General features: G+C 33.3%; 1 protein-coding gene across 5 annotated transcripts in view; it reads right to left on the reverse strand.

The window, feature by feature from the left end:
- The window catches only part of LOC111056291 (box A-binding factor), a 135,920-nt gene that overhangs the window by 111,943 nt on the left and 655 nt on the right, over positions 1 to 23,322 (reverse strand). The window lies entirely within an intron of this gene.

Here is a 23,322-nt window from a genome sequence, read left to right on the forward strand (position 1 = left end):
AGAAGAAGAAGAAGAAGAAGAAGAAGAAAGAAGAAGAAGAAAGAGAAGAGCAAGACGAAGAAGGAAGAAGAGAAGAAGAAGACAGGAGAAGAATAAGAAGAAGAAGAAGAAGAAGAAGAAGAAGAAGAAGGAAGAGAAGAAGAAGAAGAAGATGAAGAAAAGAAGAAGAAGAAGAAGAAAGAAGAAGAAGAAAGAAGAAGAAGAAGAAGAAGAAGAAGAAGAAGAAGAAGAAGAAGAAGAAGACAGAGAAGAAGAAGAAAGAAGAAGAAGAGAAGAAGAAAAGAAAAAGAAAAAGGAAAGAAAGATAGAATAGAGTAGAATAGAATAGAAACATTTTTATTCATCATGTACAAATACTATGAATAGTGATAATATTTTTATCAAGATCTAATACTCCATCAAGATGTAGAAGATGTTGAAGAAGTAGAAGAAGATTGAGTACAGAAACAAGGAAAAGGAGGTAAAAAGGAATTAAAGAAGGGACAGATATGATACCATATTATTTATTTATTCATACGTCGATACAATAACAAATCATATAAATATGATTGGGAAGGAACAACAGGCTTGGCCCAAAACTAGTCCATTCCCAAATTTCGATTACATGTCCAAAAAATAGGATATGTTTCTTCTGTAAGAAGTTCAAGCACAACTTTCGTCCAAAAATAAATATGAGATGCAAATTTTAAATTTAGAAAAATTAATCACCAAATTATAGTTAAATATTACACTTAATTATCACTGCACATTGTATTAATTAAGCTATTCTATGAATTTTGAAGCCAAAAATACACACAAATTCTCACTAAGAACAGCTGATGATCTATTATACAACAATACCATGAACAATTCATCCTCTAAATCTCATGGATTTATCTCTTACCGAATTTGAAATGTTCTGTCCCAAAATTTCAAACTTGAGGCGCTATATCTTAAAAAGTAATGATCAGAAAAAAATGTTTCCTGAGAAAACTTTTTCATTTTGATAGTTTGATGATATACAAATTGGAAAACTTGAAAAAATATCATGAGTAGAAAGTTTATTTTTAGCCTTTGCACAGCCATAGAGGAACGAAAACTATATTGATATTCATAAACTATGATGGATATTTCGTTCATCTCTGATTCGACTTTGGATTTTCGCTTAATAATTATTATTCATTGCCTAGTATTTGAATAAATAAAATTTCTCATCAATTCTCATTTATGTGGAATGAATATTCTAGGTTTCTGGAAGCTATACTGGTTAACTAGATTATCTTGTCAGTATAATGACAGAAAAATGACTTGAAAATGGCATTAATGTCCGAAACACGTTGTGATAGAATAATTCAAATAAATGGTACTGATATTTGTATTTTTATTCAATGACAGCAAATATGAGAAATAACTAATTTCCTTTTCAGATTTTGCATTTTTTTGATAAAAATGTATGGAAACATCAAAAGAAACCGTGAATTCATAACTTTTGCTGTAAGAGTAAAATAAGACATTGATAAAAGTTTAAGAAAAAATCTGTGGTAGAACAAACACATTCAAGGGTTTCCTGTTGTTTAAAACAAGTGCATAATAGGTCTCAGGGGATCAGGTGCATCTGAACTGCACCAGAGTGCAAGCTGCATCTTGCAGAGTTCAATGACGTCACAGCAACGAGGCCACTGAAACTGCACTTGCACACAAAAGTGCATTAAAGCGTTGCACTTCCGTGTTGCAGTGCGTGATGTTTATGCATCCCGCCGCAACTGCATTCATTTATTGGCCGAATGCACTTTTAAGAGTGCATTTTAGAAGTGCATTTCACTGAGAGTGATGTGTGTGACCTCACGGCTTGGTTTGTGCTTGAGACAAAAGCAAATAGCACTGAGAAGAAACAATAAAAGTGGTGAAGCAGAAAAGGAAGAAAAAAGTAGAAGGAGGAGGAGAAGATGGTGATTGGAAAGAGGGAGAGGAAGGAGCAGAAGAAGTTGAAGGACATGATGAAGAAGGAGAAGGAGCAAAGGAGTGGGAGATTGATTGATTGAGATCTTTATTCATGTAGATTACAATATATACTGGCTTATACATTTATATACAATAGCTTACAATACAGCAAAATTATAGATGAATTTACAAAATATAAATTAAGAAAATAATTATTGAGCTGTATATGATATGAAAAAAAGCAATTTGTAATAACTATAGATAAAATAGATAATATTGTTATGTATCTACATAAATTGGCGGAGCTTTGGACATATCAATGTCCATTCTTCGGAAAGAATATTCGAAGTATCCTTCCCACTAACTCTCTACGAAAACGTTAATTTCATTAATTCAACTAAGGATTTATTTAAAAATGAAAATATTGTAAAAGTTTTAATAGAGGAGGAGAAGGAGAGGGAGAAGAAGAAGAAGAAAATGTTGATGGGGAAAAGATGTTGATGGAAAAGAGGAAGAGAAAGGATAAGAAGAAGTTGAAGAACATAATGAAGAAGGAGGAGGATGAAAGGGAGGAGAAGGAGGAGGAGGAGGAGTAGGACGAGGAGAAGGAGAAGGAGAAACAGAAGGAGGAGAAGGGAAGAGAGAAGAAGAAGAAGAAGAAGAAGAAAAGAAGAAGAAGAGAAAGAAGAGGAAGGAGAAGGAGAAGATGAAGAAAGAGAAGAGAAAGAATAGGAAGAAGGAGAAGAAGACGTAGAAGCAGTAGTAGTAGTGAAAGAAGTAAAAAGAAGTCGTAACAATAAAAATTTAGTCGTCAACGCGTCGTGTTATTCACATGGAGTGATACTTTGGATGAAGAGGAGGTGGTGGTAAAGGTGAGGGGGAGGGGGTAATGAAATGGTGGTGAAAGAGGGGAGGGTTCCGTGGAAGAAGTTATGAGGCTGGGAAAAAGTACTGTAAACACCTGATTATTGAAAGAGGTCATACGCCATACACTGGAAAGGTCGAACGTGAAGGATGACGGATAAGAGGTAAATGAAGAAGAAGATGTAGTAGAAGAAGAAAAAGAAGAAGAAGAAGAAGAAGAAGAAGAAGAAGTAGAAGAAGAAGAAGAAGAAGATGGCGATGAAGAAGAAAAAAAAGTTAAGTCGGGAGGCTCACTGACTGGGTTAGAGAGCTCGCTCATCAACTATTTGTACTGTTTTCAAATCAGCTACCTTGTAATAATTATATATGTGAATGAATAGAATTGTATTTAGTTTACTCCAGTGAATAGGTCATAATCAAAATTCAATATTAGGCAGCAGAAATCACGTGTCGACGCAAAAAGGACTGACAGTCTGTGACTGTGTGATAACTCCCTAAACACAAATCAGCAATCAGCTGGAAAATGAGGCACAATAATTACTTTTCTTATGCACTTTCAATGTTATCCTTTTATATCCTCAGAAAAGACGAAAGAGTGAGTCAATTTCGTTGGCCAACGATCTCAATGTACATAATGATTTCAAGAATGTGTAAAAAATTTAAGTTGATTGATGTAAATAATTGCAAGCAATCGGGAGTAATCTTCAAACAAAAAATTCAGAAGCCCACAAACGGACTAGGAATCGAGGCTCTAGTTATCAGTAAACTCACAACACACGTTAAATTAAAGACTATAGTGTAGTAAACGAAATACAGTATGAAATAATTATATGTACGATTATCAATTCCCTCAGATATAAATCTAACTCTTCCCTTCACCTTAAATAAAATCTATCACTTGATAAAATGTATTGAGATATTGTGTATTAATATATTTAATATCCACATTTTTCAAGTGATTTTTGAATGAAGATTATCCTTAGTAGCCTACAAGAGCTGGTTTGTAACAAAAGATTCCACGGTGTTTAAACTTATAGTCTATTATAGAATTTAATTATTAAACAAAAATCCAAATTAAATGCTGTAATTCACCCCGAAGACTTCTGCTACTCCAAATATTGACAACAGGGTAAACAGCTAGATGGAAATTCGATGAGCGCTACTATTCAAAAATTATTTGTCAGCCCGGGAATCGAACCCAGTACCTCCTAATTGCCGGTCTGGAATGCTCACCCTTACACCAAACTGACAATCTCTGGATAGCAGCGTTCATTTAATACGAAGCCATAGCGGCCAGCCAGTTTACAGATGGCATTTGAAAAATTGCATTTAATTCATTAGCATTTGAATAATTGCAATCATTAATTATTAATTCATTAGCATTTGAATAATTGCAATATCTCAGTAATTTCCATCTGTCATTATAGAGATTTTTTTTCAAAATTAGCCTCAGTACAAGAGCTAGTTATTGTGAGTAACAAGCTACATTTTTCAAAAACTGATTAAGAAACTAAAAACTAATGGAGGTTAACGAAAAAGTGAGATACTAAATAATGATAACAAACAAAGTGATGATTACCAATATCCTCAAGCCTTTCCCCAACTCCACCAATAACACTTTAAAAAATGAAAATCACCCTCAGGACAAGAGCTGTTTTGTAACCAAAGATTTCATGCTTTTTTAAAGACCCTTTGGTGTTGAATAAACAGTGTACAACCACCCTAAGCTGTCATCTGGTCCTCTGGAACCCTTAAAAGCCCTTTGAGGTCCTTTTCCAACCAACAAGACATCACCTAAAAACCCTTGCTTTTTTCGTATCATAGTACAGTATATATATAGTATCGAAGTATCATAGATATAGTGTCACTCTAGCGTAGCACTATGACAGCGTAGAACTCTCAACTGTCAGTATCTCTCATATGATAGCATCAGTGATTCCCATTGAACCAATGCTGACAGATTGAAGTGGATCTGACTCATGCAGCATCCCTTCATTGACCACGTGCCAAAATATAAACTAGTAGTTCTGTGAACAGTAGACCTCACGCAGTATTCTCATCCACAAGTACCTGATTGAAACTATAGACCTTATGGAAATACAGCAATAGACTGGCTTCTCCACACATCTGTGTAATCACTTGTCAGCTGATTTATGATGAATAATTCTATAGTCTGATTTTTACTTTCCTTGCCCTATTACCATAGGTAAGGAAAGTATTGCTTTCCGAAAAAAATTAAGATACCCAAATTTCCAAATTTCTATACGTTTCAAGGTCCCCTGAGTCCAAAAAGGTGGTTTTCGGGTGTGTGTGTGTGTGTGTGTGTGTGTGTGTGTGTGTGTGTGTGTGTGTGTGTGTGTGTGTGTGTGTATATGAGTGTATGTGCGTCTGTGTACACGATATCTCATCTCCCAATTGTTGGCGAAAATGTTGTCAAAAACAGGGTTTTCCGCGAGTTTCTCGAAAACGGCTCCAACGATTTTGATCAAATTCATACCTAGGAATGTCATTGATAAGTTCTATCAACTGCCACAAGTCTCATATCTGTAAAAATTTCAGGAGCACTGCACCATCTATGCAAAGTTTGGTTTTAGATTCCCACTTATCAGGCTTCAGATACAATTTAAACAAAAAAATTCGAGTGGAAAATATTGAGCTTAATAATCTCTACAATTAATGTTCAGTAACATTTTCAACTGAAATTGAAAATAAGCTCGAAATTCGAGAAAATAAGATTAGTCAATTGCAAACTGTTGGCAACTGTTGATTCTATTAAATCATTCACTATGAAGAGATAGCAGATCTTGTGTATATCTAGCGTTATTGTCCTGTCACCAGCTGGCTCAGATCTTAGAGAAGTAGACTTGAGATGCGTGGGAACACTAGCGTCAGTTGATAAATTTTCATAACGGCAAGGAAAGTTGTGTGAGTGCACCACACCAGATTTTTACTCTCATATTAGCGTATGAAGGAGGCTCCTTTTTCCTTTTATATTATCCTTAAAATATCAAAAAACCTTGTATATACGTCGACGCGCAATTAAAAAAGAAACATACCTGTCAAATTTCATGAAAATCTATTACTGCGTTTTGCCGTAAATGCGCAACATATAAACATTAAGAGAAATGCCAAACCCGTCGACTTGAATCTTAGACCTTACTTCGCTCGGTCAATAAATATACGAAGTTGCAGTAAACAGAGTTGTTATTCTCGATAAATAAAGGTCGATATTAGGATTAAATGAAGTGATATAGGTCGGTTACCTATAATATAATAAAGAAAAGAGCTGGCTTGTACACGTACGTGATAGGAAAATTATGTTTGACGCATCATCACGTCTGAACTACTGGACTGATTAACTTGAAATTTTGCATATAGATACTTAATTTACCGAGGATGGTTATAGGCCTATTTTGAATTCTTCAAGATTTCAGTAGATCAAGTTTTCACCTTGCGGAGAACAGGTTACCTTCTAGTTTGTGATGGAATAAACGAGTACCACTTTATAATATTTTTATTCTGTTTTAATTTGATAAACCGTACAATCCTTCGTGAATATTTGAAGATATCAGGGGAAACTTTCCAAATATGAATGAATTATGTTTTCAACAGAAGATGGTATAATGGCTCAAATATATGCTGAATTTGAATTTGTTAATAGTTGACCGAGCGAAGTGAGGTCTAAGATTCAAGTCGACGGTTTGGCATGTTTAAATGTTTTATATGTTTCTATGTTGCGCATTTACGGCGAAACGCGGTAATAGATTTTCATGAAATTTGACAGGTATGTTCCTTTTTTAATTGCGCGTCGACGTATATACAAGGTTTTTTTGAAATTTTGCTTTTCAAGGATAATATAAAAGGAAAAAGGAGCCTCCTTCATACGCCAATATTAGAGTAAAAACCAGACTATAGAATTATTCATCATGAATCAGCTGACAAGTGATGACACAGATGTGTGGAGAAGCCAGTCCATTGCTGTATTTCCATAAGGTCTATAGTTTCAATCAGGTACTTGTGGATGAGAATACTGCGTGAGGTCTACTGTTCACAGAACTACTAGTATTCAATTATTATAAGAACTTGCTGTTTATTGAGGAGTAACAACACTAGTTCTTTATTATTAAGGAGTAAATAAAAATGCCGTTCAACGATACCTTGATGACAGTCTCTGATACTATATAATGGTAATATAGTGAGGTCTACGTTATAACAGTAATTGATTAAAATTGGTGTTGCTATCCTTGTTTATCATTCGACAAAGCGGATAGCGCTATCCCTTTCTACCTCTACAACGTGGTCAGCTCGTTTAAAAAAATATATAAAAATATAATAATTGTTGACAAAACATTTAATCTCAATCATGAAAAATCATTATTCAATAATTGAAATATATATTTTCTTGGTGAATAAACAAAATATAATTGATTATAAGTTGGTATTACATCAGACCGGTATCAGCTGTCCTCTATAGAAGCATACGATCACATGATTGTTATCTTCTCTCTATGACAAAAGGCAGTGGCAAGGCAGAGATCCGGCCATCTTTCTCCACTGACATTGTAACGTGGACATCACTGTAGGCTATCTCGTTTTAATTTGTCATTATACTAACCCATATCCATATAGTTATACAAACTTATATAGGGAGATATATAAGTTATACAAACTTATATATTTATACAAACTATTGATATAGGGTGGATACAGATATACAAACCTGAATAAATAAGGATCAAACATCCTTTTCTTTGGGTGACGGACGTTTCAAGGTTATGTCACAGAGGATATCCCGTTTTTAGTTGTGTTTTTCGACTGTTTTCTAGTTTTGGGTCAGGTAAAGGTGTTTGTTTTTTGCCTGGTTGCGGAAGAAGAAGTTGTGTTTGCGAAACGTGCAACCGGATGAGGAAGGAGAGAATAAAAAAAAGAAGGAGGAGAAGGAGGAGAAGGAGGAGAAGAAGGAGGAGGAGGAGGAGTAGATGAAGGAGAAGGAGGAGAAGAAAGAGGTAAACTAATGAAATTGTTATGTAAGCATGATGTAAGAAAAACGAAAGGAGAGAAGGGATGGAAGAAGAAATAAAAAATGAAGAAAGTAAGGAAGAAGAAAAGAAGAAACAGATGGAATGATCTAGGAAAGGATAGAGGGATGAAAATAGGGAAAGAAAGATGGGAGATGAGAAGGGAACAAGGAAATAACAATGAAAGAAAAAAACTCCGAAAAGTTCAAGAAATCCCTCAGAAGAGTTCGATCTCAAGAAAAAAATGAATGAAATAAGGAAGAGAAGAAGAAGAAGAAGAAGAAGAAGAAGAAGAAGAAGAAGAAGAAGAGACAGTAGGAATAGAATGACTTTTTAGAATAGAATAGAATGACTCTTTTATTTATGTTGACGTGGCGAAGTTTGGACAATATTGTCCACCCTACCACTTAACCACTTAGGAACGAAGAAAGAAAAAGAGCAAGGGGATAAGGAAGAGAAGAAGTGAGATGGAAGGAAGGTGAGATGAAAGAAAGGGAACAAGAAAGGAAAAACGTGGAAAGTGCATAAACATAATATGAAGCATGTGAATCGAGAAATTTTCTTTGTGAAAATAATCAAGGACTGTAATATTTGTGAAGTGAACAACCAGGCATTAACCTATTTCGGACTATGTGTAACATTACCTAAATTTGAGAGAGAAATACCACAAGTTATTTTCTCTCTCCCTACAATTTTGATGATGTACTTATTGTATGAATCATTAAAGAGTAAAGAATAAAGTTAGCAATTAATTCAAAAAATCGCTTCCCGGTTGTTCGGAACCCACCTAAAGCTGTACATCCATTCATCTCACATCATCACCCATCTCATTGCCCCCGCACGGGCCTAGCACTCATATGAGCATCACCCTCAGCAGAGAAAGTTTCAAATTTCTTCTTTCTTATGATAATTCAGTAGTTATTTGTATATCTAGAATAAAGTACTGTTTTTCTCCCTGAGGGAAAAGTTTGAAGCCCGATACGAAGCCGAGAGCATTAATTTTCATGAGGGAGAAAAAACATTTTTCACTCGTGATATACACACGATTTTTCCTCCACCTACATTTTTATAAAAACTATGATGAAGTTATTATTATTTATTTATACGTGGATAAAAAATCATATAAATATGATTGGGAAGGAACAACAGGCTTGGCCCGAAACCATTCCATTCCCAAATTTTGATCACATGTCCAAAAAATAGGTTATGTTTCTTCTGTAAGAAGTTCAAGCTCAACTTTCGTCCAAAAATAAATATGAGATGCAAATTTTAAATTTAGAAAAATTAAAACACCAAATTATAGTTAAATATTACACTTAATTATCACTGCACATTGTATTAATTAAGTTATTTTAAAGTTAAGTTCTCATTTCAAATTTGATTAGTTAATGAGGAATATTCGTTGGATGGTATTTTGAATAGCATGGAATAAAAAAATATACATTTTCTTAGTATAGAGATATTACGAAGTTTGTAATAGTTTTAGCATAAAAACATAAATTTCATATTATATTGATCAAATGTCTGGTTGAGGTATTGAATTTAGTTGGTTTAATGACTACTCTATATGCTTCCTCATCTGAGCTTAGACCTTCTAACCTATTTCAAATGTACGTTTTTAAAATAGATATGCTTCCCATGTTATTTAAATGGAGTCACTTTTACGCTCTAGATAGTTTTCCTGTTTTTCCTCCCGAGAGCGAAAAAGTAACACTTTAGTATTATATTCCAGGGAGTAAAGTAAGCACTTTAGACAGGAGGCGGAGGAAAATTATATTGTCTTCAGTCTCATCTCAATCAATTAGCAGGTTACTAATTTCCGTGTCGAAATGCTTATTCCGAATATTACGTTTGTTTGATAATAAAACTACTCGATAATCTAACCGCCAATACTAACTTGGAACGTAACTGATAACAGATATCTTGGTCCCACTTAAACGCTAGTTTGGAAAACAGTTACAAGCCGGTACTCGGTCGGTTATGTGAGTCATTTTCAACTCCGATTAAAAAATAGTTGAAATGTGGTAGTGGTTACAAAAGAATACTGTCTTCATCGAGAGTTTACAACAGAGAGAGTTTACAAACGAGAGTTTACAGAGCGTACAATGTTTACAGAGTGTTGATACTTTTGTACAATGATTTGATCAGATTTTAATCAATGTAATACGAGATTTTACAGAATGTACAGATTTTGACTTTCCTTGCCCTATTACCATAGGTAAGGAAAGTATTGCTTTCCGAAAAAATTAAGGTACCCAAATTTCTAAATTCCTATACGTTTCAAGGTCCCCTGAGTCCGAAAAAGTGGTTTTTGGGTATTGGTCTGTATGTGTGTGTGTGTGTGTGTGTGTGGTGTGTGTGTGTGTTGGTGTGTGTGTGTGTGTGTGTTGTGTGTGTGTGTGGTGTGGTGTGTGTGTGTGGTGTGTGTGTGTGTGTGTGTGTGTGTGTGTGGTGTTGTGTGTGTGTGTGTGTGGTGTGTGTGGTGTGTGTGTGTGTGTGTATGAGTCATTGTATCGGTGCGTCTGTGTACACGATATCTCATCTCCCAATTAACGGAATGACTTGAAATTGGGAACTTAAGGTCCTTACACTATAAGGATCCGACACGAACAATTTCGAACAAATCCAATTCAAGATGGCGGCTAAAGTGGCGAAAATGTTGTCAAAAAAGGGTTTTTCGCGATTTTTCTCGAAAACGGCTCCAACGATTTTGATCAAATTTATACCTAAAATAGTCATTGATAAGCTCTATCAACTGCCATAAGTCTAATATCTGTAAAACTTCTAGTAGCTCTACCCCATCTATGCAAAGTTTGATTTTAGATTTCCAATTATCAGGTCTCAGATATGATTTAAACGAAAAATTTTGAGTGGAAAATATTGAGCATGAAAATCTCTTCAATTAATGTCCAGTAACATTTTCACCTAAAATTTAAAATAAGCTCGAAATTCGAGAAAATGTGATCATCCAATTGCAAACTGTTGGCAACTGTTAATTCTATTAAATCATTCACTATGAAGAGATAGCAGACCTCATGTGTGTTTCCAGCGTTATTGTCCTGTCACCAGTTGGCTTGGAGCTTTGAATAGTAGGCTTGAGATGCTCGTGAACACTATCGTAAGGTGATCAATTTTAATAACGGCATTTTAACATAACAAATTGTGTGAGTGCACCAAACCAGATTTTTAATAGTTGAGTTGTGAGTTTTACCCTAGAATAAGCATACAGGATATACTATCGCATGTTTCTCTAAGGTTTTATTCAAAGCTCTATTAACAAAGTGTTTTCTGTAAATGATTACTATCTAACCTTCGCCACCTCATCAAATCAAAATGTCATTCTATTCTTTTTATTTTATCCGTTATTATATGTGTTGACAACAGTGCTGAGATATTACGTAGCACGTAGAGTACGTAGATGTTTTATGCTAGTGTATTCTTATAGGAGTGATCACATAGAAGCATCCTATCAATGGAGTTGTTTTTCTGTGCATTAGAATGAAAATAAACTGGAAAACTAATCTATTCATTTTTCCAAGTACTAAAGCTAGAAAAACTCCAATGAATGAAAGCAGTTTGCTCTTGTTTTTACTGTATTCTAGATCTCATTACCAAACAGTACAGTACCAAACAATTAAGCAGAACAATAATAATTTTCCAATTATTACTTGCTCGGAGTAGTTAATGTATAGTTAATAAATATTTAGTTTCCATTAAATACACTGCTAGTCGTTATTCATCGCATGGTCGTATGTTATGGGTAGATTTAATGATCAAAGTTTGTGATAGAAGCCAATATTGAAAACTAAAAATCTGGTGTGGCGCACTCACACAACTTTCCTTGCCGTTATGAGAATTGTTCAAGGGGCGGTGCTCCTGGGATTTTTACAGATATGGGACTTGTGGCAGTTGATAGAGCTTATCAATGACTTTTCTAGGTATGAATTCGATCAAAATCGTTGGAGCCGTTTTCGAGAAAATCGCGAAAAACCCTGTTTTTGACAACATTTTCGCCATTTTAGCCGCCATCTTGAATCGCATTTGATCGAAATTGTTCGTGTCGGATCCTCATAGTGTAAGGACCTTAAGTTCCAAATTTCAAGTCATTCCGTTAACTGAGAGATGAGATATCGTGTACACAGACGCACATACACTCATACACACACACACATACAGACCAATACCCAAAAACCAGTTTTTTGGACTCAGGTGACCTTGAAACGTATAGAAATTTAGAAATCGGGGTACCTTAATTTTTTTCGGAAAGCAATACTTTCCTTACCTATGGTAATAGAGCAAGGAAAGTAATGTGAGTAAAAAGAAAGTGTATGAGTGTATGTGCGTCTGTGTACACGATATCTCATCTCCCAATCAACGGAATGACTTGAAATTTGGAACTTAAGGTCCTATCACTATAAGGATCCGACACGAACAATTTTGATCAAATGCAATTCAATATGGCGGCTAAAATGGCGAAAATGATGTCAAAAACAGTGTTTTTCGTGATTTTCTCGGAAACGGCTCCAACGATTTTGATCAAATTCATACCTAAAATAGTCCCATATCTGTAAAAATTTCAGGAGCTCCGCCCCATCAATGCAGATAGATTCCCAATTATCAGGCTTCAGGTACAATTGAAACAAAAAAAATCAAGTGGAGTAGATTGAGCATGAAAATCACTACAATTAATGTTCAGTAACATTTTCACCTAAATTTGAAAATAAGCTTTAAATTCGACAAAATGTGATTATTCAATTGCAAATTGATGTTGATTCTATTAAATCATTCACTATGAAGAGAGCAGACCTCATGTGTGTCTCCAGCGTTATTACCCTGTCACCAGTTGGCTCAAATCTTTGAATAGTAGACTTGAGATGCGCGGGAACACTAGCGTCAGGTGATCAATTTTCAAAACGGCAAGGAAAGTTTTGTGAGTGCGCCACACCAGATTTTTAATTTTAGGGACAAAACATTTCAAATTCGGTAAGAGATGGATCCATAATATTGAGAGGATAATATTCTTAATGATATTGTTGATCTAGTAAAACAAAACATTTCTGAAAATATAGATTTTTGAGAAAGTGAATCACTTTACCAAAAATAACTCAACTAAAAGACAGCTATTTTTGGTCATTTTTAGTAAATTGAATAACTTTCTCAAAAATCTATATTTTCAGAAAATTTTTGTTCTACAAGATCAACAAAATCATCAAGAATCTATCCTCTGAATATCATGGATCCATCTCTTACCGAATTTGAAATGTTCTGTCCCAAAAATTAAAAATTTATACGCTCATAACTCAAAAAGTAATGATCGGAAAAATATGTTTTCCTTGGTAAACTTTTTTCATTTTGATAGCTTGATGATATACAAATCGAAAAACTTTTAAAAATATCACCAGTAGAAAGTTAAGCTTCGGCCTTTGCACAGACTTAATTTGATGATTAGTCATACCCAATAACTAAATCCTACTTTGAATCCTCATCTTCGATAATTAATCAATATATTTTTTCAAATGTATAACTCGTAATTTAAAATTATTTCAATCCTCATCTCCCAGATCATTTATTTGATTTTACTCAAGTTACCAATACCCAATTCCCAATTACTATAAAAACTAATAATACCAATCACTAATTCCTCATATATATTGTACGTGCACTTTTCCGAACACGTGAGACAGCCACTCTATTACAACTTCAAACAAGAGAAGTTTCAAATGACAATGAACATTTTTACAATTGTTCCACATTTGACTCGGCTACTGGCTGCATGAAAACTGGGTAATTGTTGACTGACTTTTGACTGGCTTGACCTTCAATTGTCACATTGCGTTGCCTCAAAACGACTCAAAATATAGTCAATTTACTCTCAGCTTTGTATGTCTGTATATTCTTAAAACTATAGTCAATACATTATAGCACAGATCTAACTCTGTTAAGTTAGTCTATGATAATAGTCTTCGTACGTATATATATTTGTACATAAAAGTATAGCCAATCCACTATCTTAGTAAATCTGTACCGAGAAAAAAACTATAATTCATATTACTTGAATCTTAAAATCAGTTCACTCGTATGGGCTACTTTATTAAAATTAATAAAAAAACATGTAGTGCCCTTTTTATTTAAAACATTTTAAAACATTTCAAGACTAGTTTCGGCCTACTTTGGCCATTTTCAAGTTAAAATACCTCAATTAAAAAAACTAGAATAGTTTAGTTTTCATTTCAACTTGAATATAAAATTAATAAAAAACAATATAAAACAAGTAGTACCCTTTTTATTTAAAACATTTCAAAACTTTTAAAACATTCAACGACTAGCCTCGGCCTACTTTGGCCATTTTTAGGTTAAAATACCTCAATGAAACAAACTAGAATCGTTTAATTTTCATTTTAACTTGAAAATATCCAAAGTACGCCGAAACTAGTCGTTGAAATGCTTTAAAGTTTTTAATAATAGAGGGTACTACAAGTTTTTATATTGTTTTCATTTTCAAATTTTTTCGTTTTCAAATTTTTTTATTGTGTTCCTTGAATCTTTGTATATATGTGTATATGACACTATAGTCAATTCACTTTGCTCTTACAATCCTCGTGAATAGACCTACTGTATGTGTTTCCCCTTATTTATTATCGACAGAAGATATATTCTGCTATGAGTAATAGCGCTAGCTATGGTGTGTGGTCCATTATTACTTGTATAGACTGCTCGTGATGCTAAATTAATTCCAGTTTTCCTTGTAACTCTCTGTATTGTTGTGGAGGAGATACTGTTGTATGCATAAAGAATAATTGGCTATGAATTCAATCACTTCTGACTCTTTCCAAGTGAAAATAAGAAAAAATATTGAAAGGAAAGAAAAAAAAATAGAATAGAGAAACATTGAAATAAATGGAAGAATAAAAAATATTGGAAGAAAACGACTTGAATGATTATTATCCCAATTAAGTGCTGTAAATAACCCCTGAAGATTTCTGCGACTGCAAATATTAACAGCTTCCAGTTTATTGGAAGCTCCAATGATATGGAGAACGTCTCAACTAGAATGACGAGTCTTAAACGGATGGACGTTATTTTTGGAAGTGTTCCAAATATGGGCATGTGAACAGTCTCGGCCAATGACAGTCGAGCTCATCCTCTATTGGTCAACAGCTGAAGACCAATCGTAGGGCTCCACCCACAATGTAACTGCTGCTCAAATCTTCCAGCTTTTAGTTCACTAGATATTGATAATAATGTAACAACTGAAACTGTATTCCAAATTGTTAAAATGAATCAATGGTTTTGACAAAATCAAGTCGTTTCCAGATGGAAATAAATTGGAAGTTGAATTTGTTCAACTGTTAATTAATAAATTATTATTATTATGATAATCCCAATTAAATGCTGTAAATCACCCCTGAAGATTTATGCTACTGCAAAGCAAATTAATATTGACAACAGGGGAAACAGCTAGATGAATATTTGCAGTAGCAGAATTATTCGTGGTGATTTACAGCATGTAATTGGGATTTTCATAATAATACTTGATTAGCATTATTTGAAAAAATGCAACTTCAAATTTATTTCCATCTGAAAACGACTTCATTTTGTCAAAACCATTGACTCATTTCAACAATTTGAAATTCAGGTTTCAGTTGTTACATTATTATCAATATCTAGTGAACTAAAAGCTGGAAGATTTGAGCAACAGTTACAGTGTGGGTGAAGCCCTACGATTGGTCTTCAGCTGTTGACCAATAGAGGATGAGCTCGACTGTCATTCGCCGAGACTGATCACATGCCCATATTTGGTACACTTTCAAAAATAACGTCCATCCGTTTAAGACTCGTCATTCTAGTTGAGACGAACTCCATCTCATTGGGTCTTGCAGAATTTAACCGACATTTGATCACGGTTAAATTTAATAGGTATCCCTGCAACCGGGAGGTAAAGTTTCGGAAGTTAAGTTATGTTTCCACATTAATTTGAGTCCATTCTGTTATTGTATATATATATTTGGTATCCATTGTGGCTAAAGTATAATACATAATTATTATATTAAACAAAAATCCAAATTAATTACTGTAATTCAATTTGGATTTTCGTTTGATAATAATTCATTAGCATTTAAATAATTGCAACATCTCAGTAATTTCCATCAGCATATAATATATATTTTATATTAGTACTGTATCTTGGATCAATAGGGGATGTTTCGGGTACTGTGATAATATTATTCCCATAAGTTCTAATGGAACATTTCATACTCACTCAGCCGGACTGAGTGTGAATAGTCCAATAAGAACGCATTAGAATTATAATATTTTCACTGTGCCGGTCACTTTCACTGATACTGAAGGTACCTAGAATACATTGTATATTGGTATAATACAATAAATACTTGTAAAATAAAATAAGTAAATACAATATATTCTAGGTATATTGCTGATACTGATATACGGGAAACCAGGTTCATATCTTGTTGCACCAGCCGCTATCAAAAATCATCAATCATTACCATTGTCAATCATTACCAATTATTGATGAACGATCATTACCATAGTCAATCATTACCAATTATTGATGATCGATCATTACCATAGTCAATCATTACCAATTATTGATGATCAATCATTACCATTGATTGATGATCAATCATTACCATTGTCAATCATTACCATTTATTGATGATCAAAACTGAGGTGGAGAACAATGCAGATAATTCGAGCTGGTTACAAAGTAATACTTTATTGGCAACAAAGAGTGGAATAAATTGATAAGGAATAAAACATCTAACTGTAATAATATTGGTGCAAGCAGTTCTAGACAGGGATAAACATATTTCAAGATAGAAAAGTTTCAAAAAGTTGAATCAAAGGTATCATAAATGAGATTAACTTGAAACAGTCAGCATTTCGTTATGAATGCCTCCCATTAAAACAATCGAAATGCTATCATTTGAAAGTGAAACCCACTTTATTACCAATTTATCACGTTCAAATCAAAAGTAAAGGTGATTCACCTATTTATAATAGAAAAACAAACAAGCGTCCATTTTCAATAGTCAAACAGTCTGTCGAAACTAAACGCTTCCTTTCAAAATTAGGCTACTCCAGTCAGAAAATAAAAAAAAATGCTCATTTACTTTAATAATCGACTGAACAACGTTGTAAAAAACATTAAAACCGTGTGTTAATACATGGCATTTTGGAATGGATCGAGAACCATTTATTTTATTACTTTGTAGTCGTTAGAAGCCTGCAATGGAAGAAAGGAAATGATTTCACAATAATTCTTAACAAGCAAAGAACTATGATTCATATCCGATGCTAAAACTTGACCTAATTATTAATACTACCATTGGAAATGACTAACAATACCAGTGTGGAATATTTGCCTTGTATGTACAAGCGAAATAAAATTCTTAAAGAAGTCCACTATAGGCATATTTATTTATATTTATATTTATTTATTCATAGACAAATACGATTTAGGTAAAAACAACAGGCATTCGCCCAAAACTGTTCTAAACCTTAATTTGGAATACACAGTCTAAAGGTTATGTAAATGAGAACTTAATTCACACACTATTTTGAGTCCAAAAAATGTATCTACTACAATTTTGAATTTATCAGATTAATTAATTTCAAAATACAAATCAAACCCAAAATCTCCCTTCACAATCACAAAAAATATTAGAAATTTAAGCCTAGTAGTATTCATTAGATATCCCAGTGAGGATACCACCTTGCTTCCATGTGAATCACTCTATCTATTTCTGGGTTGCACAAAATGATACGTACATTTTTGCGATAAATGATTGGAGTTATTATTAATTTGATAAGTAGTACATTTATTGACCTCCTTATTTATTTTGTGAAACAATAGATTCATTTCTATTCAATTATGGAAGAAAAATACTATTTTTCTCCATTTGTAACAATGATAATCTATACTATAATAAAGGAAAGAACTGGCTTAAAGGACTGGCTAAGAACTGGATAGGGAATTCACGAATGACGCATCATCACGTCTGAACTACAGGACTTATTAACTTGGAATATTTCATACAGATTCTTAATCAACCGACGATGGTTATAGGCATAATTTTAATTCCTTAAGATTTCATTACGTCAAGTTTTAGTTAAAGTCAAGTTTACATCAAGTTTGTTACCTTTACGTTTAGTTTGTCAAGTTTTAAAGCAGACCCTTGTGGAGCACCGGTTTCCTGCTAGTATATTATAAGAATACTTGATTTAAATGTATGAAAAAGTGAGTTACAAAATAATATGATAATATAAATTGACAAATATTTATAATATAAATTGACAATATTAATTACAAACGATATGACGGCTAGTACTATAACAAAGCAAACAACTGGCTTATTCATGTACGGGATAGGAACATTATGTTTGACGCATCATCACGTCTCAACTACTGGACTGATTAACTTGAAATTTCGTATATAGATTCCTAATTAACCGACGATGGTTATATGCCTATTTTCCATTCTTCCAAGTTGTTGAGTTCGTTTACGAATCTGAAAGCAAAATACCTGTTGCAACATACGTTTATCTTTTTCTATTTCTAGTTTCGATTTGTGGTTCTACAGAATCATTCAATTTAGAACTTGAATTTGGTTGTGAGATTGAACTTTTTATTTCTGTCTACAGTAATTGATTACCTTACACTACTTCCAATAGACAAGTTTAGGCTAATTATATAGATATAATAGGGTAGTAAAAATGAGATATACTTGAATATAATCTGAAATTGAATATAAAAAAACAAGGACCAGAGATAATAATTATTGATTTGGATGAAATTTATTCATACTTTGGCTGGTTATCTGATGTGTAGTGGGATATCTTCAATGCACTCACTGTACATCGCGTTATCTTATCATAAAATTAAGATGCTGATGATGATGATAATGGTTTACTGAAAATAGTAAACAATCTAGAACCAGTGCAATACATGAAATGTAATTAAAATATTACCAAAACTTCAGACGACCATTTTGTTACATGAAAAAATTAAATCTAAGACAATACTGCTCATTCTTTGTAGAAGGAAAAGAAGAAGAGGAGGAGGAGGAGGAAGAAAAAGAAGTGGAAGACGATGAAGAAGAAGAAGAAGAAGAAGAAGAAGAAGAAGAAGAAGAAGAAGAAGAAGAAGAAGAAGAAGAAGAAGAAGAAGAAGAAGAAGAAGAGAAGAAGAAGAAGAAGAAGAAGAAGAAGAAGAAGAAGGGGGAAGAAGAAGAAGGAGGAAGAAGAAGAAGGAGGAAGAAGAAGAAGAAGGGGGAAGAAGAAGAAGGGGGAAGAAGAAGAAGAAGAACCAGAAGAAGAAGAAGAAGAAGAAGAAGAAGAAGAAGAAGAAGAAGGAGAAGAAGAAGAAGAAGAAGAAGAAGAAGAGAAGAAGAAGAAGAGAAGAAGAAGAAGAAGAAGAAGAAGAAGAAGAAGAAGAAGAAGAAGAAGAAGAAGAAGAAGAAGAAGAAGAAGAAGAAGAAGAAGAAGAAGAAGAAGAGAAGAAGAAGAAGAGAAGAAGAAGAAGAAGAATGAGGAGGAGTAGGAGAAGAAGAAGAAGAAGGAGAAGAAGAAGAAGAAGAAGAAGAAGAAGAAGAAGAAGAAGAAGAGAGAAGAAGAAATCGCCAATTGGGAAATCAGAATAATATATAGATAAATTAATATGGAACAATGTCAGCAAAATTAGAGAATAACAAAGGAATAATATTGAGTAGAATGACTGAAAAGGTAGACAAAAAGTGGCCAAAGTCAAGTAAAAGATTGTGAACAGAGACGAAAGTCAGTTGGATAAGGATATAAATAGAAGTTATAAAAAGGTGGAATAGTTTTCCTAGGCCGAGAAAACTCAAGTCGGTCCTTCAGAGTGCGTTAGAAAAGGAAAGGCTAGAAGAGAGAAAAACAGGAAGAAGAAGAAGACAAAAAAATTAAAACGAAGAAGATCAAGAAAAATAAAATGGAAAAATACCATATTACAGTATTAATAATAACATTCAGTCCAGCCCTAAATAAAACCATATTGACCCCCAGCTTGCTTGCCATGTATTTATTATGTAATAGTATGTATTCCTCTCTCTCTGCTATCTATTGATGTATAAGTTTATCTCTTTTCGCCGTGATGATTGGTCAACAAAACTGTTGACTTGTACGATAGTAAATAGTTTCTAGTAAATATAGTTGAGAGACCTTATCTTTTGAGTATGAGACTGCATTTCAGTCAAGTTTGCTCAAAACATGGTTTCTGGGTTCATGAGGGGAGGAATTGAAATATTTCAGAATAAAGTAACATTGGAAAATTTTTAGATCTTGAAGAATCTGGTGTGGCGCACTCACACAACTTTCCTTGCCGTTATGAAAATTGATCACCTGACGCTAGTGTTCCCGCGCATTTCAAGTCTACTATTTGAAGATATGAGACAGCTAGTGATAGGTCAATAACGCTGGAAACACACAAGGTCTGCTATCTCTGCGTAGTGAATGATTTAATAGAACCAACAGTTGCCAACAGTTTGCAATTTAATAATCACATTTTCTCGAATTTCAAGCTTACTTTCAATTTTAGGTGGAAATGTTACTGGACATTAATTGCAGAGATTTCCATGCTCATTCTTCCCCACTTAAAATTTTCTGTTTTAATTGTGTATGAAGGCTGATAATTGGGAATCTGAAATCAAACGTTGCATAGATGGGACAGAGCTCCTGAAATTTTTACAGATATTGGACTAGTGGCAGTTGATAGAGCTTATCAATGACTTTTCTAGGCATGAATTTTAACAAAATCGTTGGAGCCGTTTTCTAGAAAATCGCGAAAAACCCTGTTTTTGACAACATTTTCGCCATTTTTGCCGCCATCTTTGATTGAATTTGATCGAAATTGTTCGTGTCGGATCCTTATATTGTAAGGACCTTAAGTTCCAAATTTCAAGTCATTCCGTTAATTAGGCGATGAGATATCGTGTACACAGACGCAAATACACTCATACACACACACACACACACACACACACACACACACACACACACACACACACATACAGACCAATACCCAAAAATCACTTTTTTGGACTCAGGGGACATTGAAACGAATAGAAATTCACAAATTGGGGTACCTTAATTTTTTCGGAAAGCAATACTTTCCTTACCTATGGTAATAGGGCAAGGAAAGTAAAAATTGGTTATAAAGACGATTGGTAGTTTAAACTATTTGGTAATTAATTACTCAAATCTGTTAGTTGAAATATTTACTCTTTTCAATTCAAATTGAGTTAAATCACATGACAGGGGCATGTTTCATAAAAATTTAGAAGTCCTGTAATACAGGAACAGCTGATTTTGTCGGCTATATGAGCATGTAATTGGAATGATGATTCTCCTTATTACAGGACTTGTAACTTTTGTGAAACAGGTCCCTGATTGAAGTAAATTACCTAAATTATAAATCTTCATTTTACCTAGGTACTATACTTATTGATTACTATTATTCTATTGTAAATGATCCGTATTTATTTAAATATATACGACGGGCTACTTATTCATAATCATTGTTATTATAACGGCTCTCACATATTCCATGTATACATATTTATATATTATATATTCTATTATTATATCATATCTATATTATAATATATATAAAAGCGAAATGGCACTCACTCATGACTGACTGACTCACTCACTCGCAGAACTAAAAATCTACCGGACCAAAAACGTTCAAATTGGGTAGGTTCAGTTGGCCCTTTAGAGGCGCACTAAGAAATCTTTTGGCAATATTTTAACTCTAAGGGTGGTTTTTAAGGGTTTGAAGTTCGTCTTTTAGCATGTTATATTCTTCTTATGCTCTTTTATTATAATTGAAAAAAGGCCATACCATATGTTAATATAGAACTATAATCTAGAGAGAGTACCTCTTCGAACCAGTTGTTAACTGGTAACTAAATTAATAATTTTGTTAGATTGGCACCAAGTTGAAGATTGAAATGCATTAATCGCGGGAAATTGATTGGGCACTGCTATTTCAATCAGAGCTATTCCTGGGAATATTATATTACTAGCCATCAGGCTCTCTTCGCTCACCATATCCGTTTAGTTTGGACCCCCGACTGGATCGTCTTAACATATGATAAAAATGTTCAAATGATAAATGCAGGCGAGCGAAGCGAGCCTGCTGATCTCATTCTTGGATGATCCAGTCGGGAGTCCAGGGGGCGGAGCCCCCTGGCCAGACGGATATGGCGAGCGAAGCGAGCCTGACGGCTAGTTATTTTATATTATCAACTTTTTATTTGGTGAAATTCTTCAAAATTATATTTTAATATATGAATATTTCATATTCTAGTTATAATAATGTGAAATATTTCTTCCATGTTCAGTTTTGAAGCATCTAAATTTGAAAATCTACTTTGTGAAAATACTTGATGACGGAAAATGTTGTGAATTGGAGAACTACAAGACTTAACCTATTTCGGCTATGTGTGACCTTATCTAAACTTGGGAGAGGGATAGCACAAGGTTGCCTTATTTTTTCTCTCCCTATCATTTTGATAATTTACTTTTTGTATAAATGAATAAAGAATGACTATTTAAGTAATATAATGAATGTAATCCATGGTATTTCATTATGGTTACTTGAATCGTTTGATTATTATGGATTTTACAAGTACCCTCTTTATACTTTTCTATATAATATAATGTATAGTACCTATATATAATTTATACAGTATGCAGTACGGTATGTAATATACTTTATGTATAGTATATAATAACGTATACTTTTTTATATAAAAAAGTATGAATAGGGTACCAGTAATTTCTGTGATAATCTTATAGAAATAAATAAATGTATTCAGGGATACATTATATTTTATTTCTGTAGACCTTTGCTAGTGGATGCATGTTTGTTAATTTTTAGTGTATATAACGTGTACTTTTTTATATAAAAAAGTATAAAGAGAGTAATAGTAATTCCTATGATAAACATATTATACTATATAAATGTATTTGGGATACATTATATTTTATTTCTGTAGAACTTTGCTAGTGGATGCATGTTTGTTAATTTTTAGTGTATATAACGTGTACTTTTTATAAAAAAGTATAAAGAGAGTAATAGTAATTCCTATGATAAACATATTATACTATATAAATGTATTTGGGATACATTATATTTTATTTCTGTAGACCTTTGCTAGTGGATGCATGTTTGTTAATTTTTAGTGTATATAACGTGTACTTTTTTATATAAAAAAGTATAAAGAGAGTAATAGTAATTCCTATGATAAACATATTATACTACATAAATGTATTTTTGGGATAAATTATATTTTATTTGTGTAGACCTTTTCTAGTGGATGCATGTTCGTAATTTGTAATCTCATTTGCACTGTAGTAGGCTATCTATTCATATGAATTAAAAAAACAACAACAGTTTAATGCTAATAGTATTGATTCTCTCCTATACATTGACTAAATTCCCAGCATGTATGAATGAATTGAATAAACTGAATAT

Source organism: Nilaparvata lugens, chromosome 13 (genome assembly GCF_014356525.2).
Source record: "Nilaparvata lugens isolate BPH chromosome 13, ASM1435652v1, whole genome shotgun sequence".
NCBI lineage: Eukaryota > Metazoa > Arthropoda > Insecta > Hemiptera > Delphacidae > Nilaparvata > Nilaparvata lugens.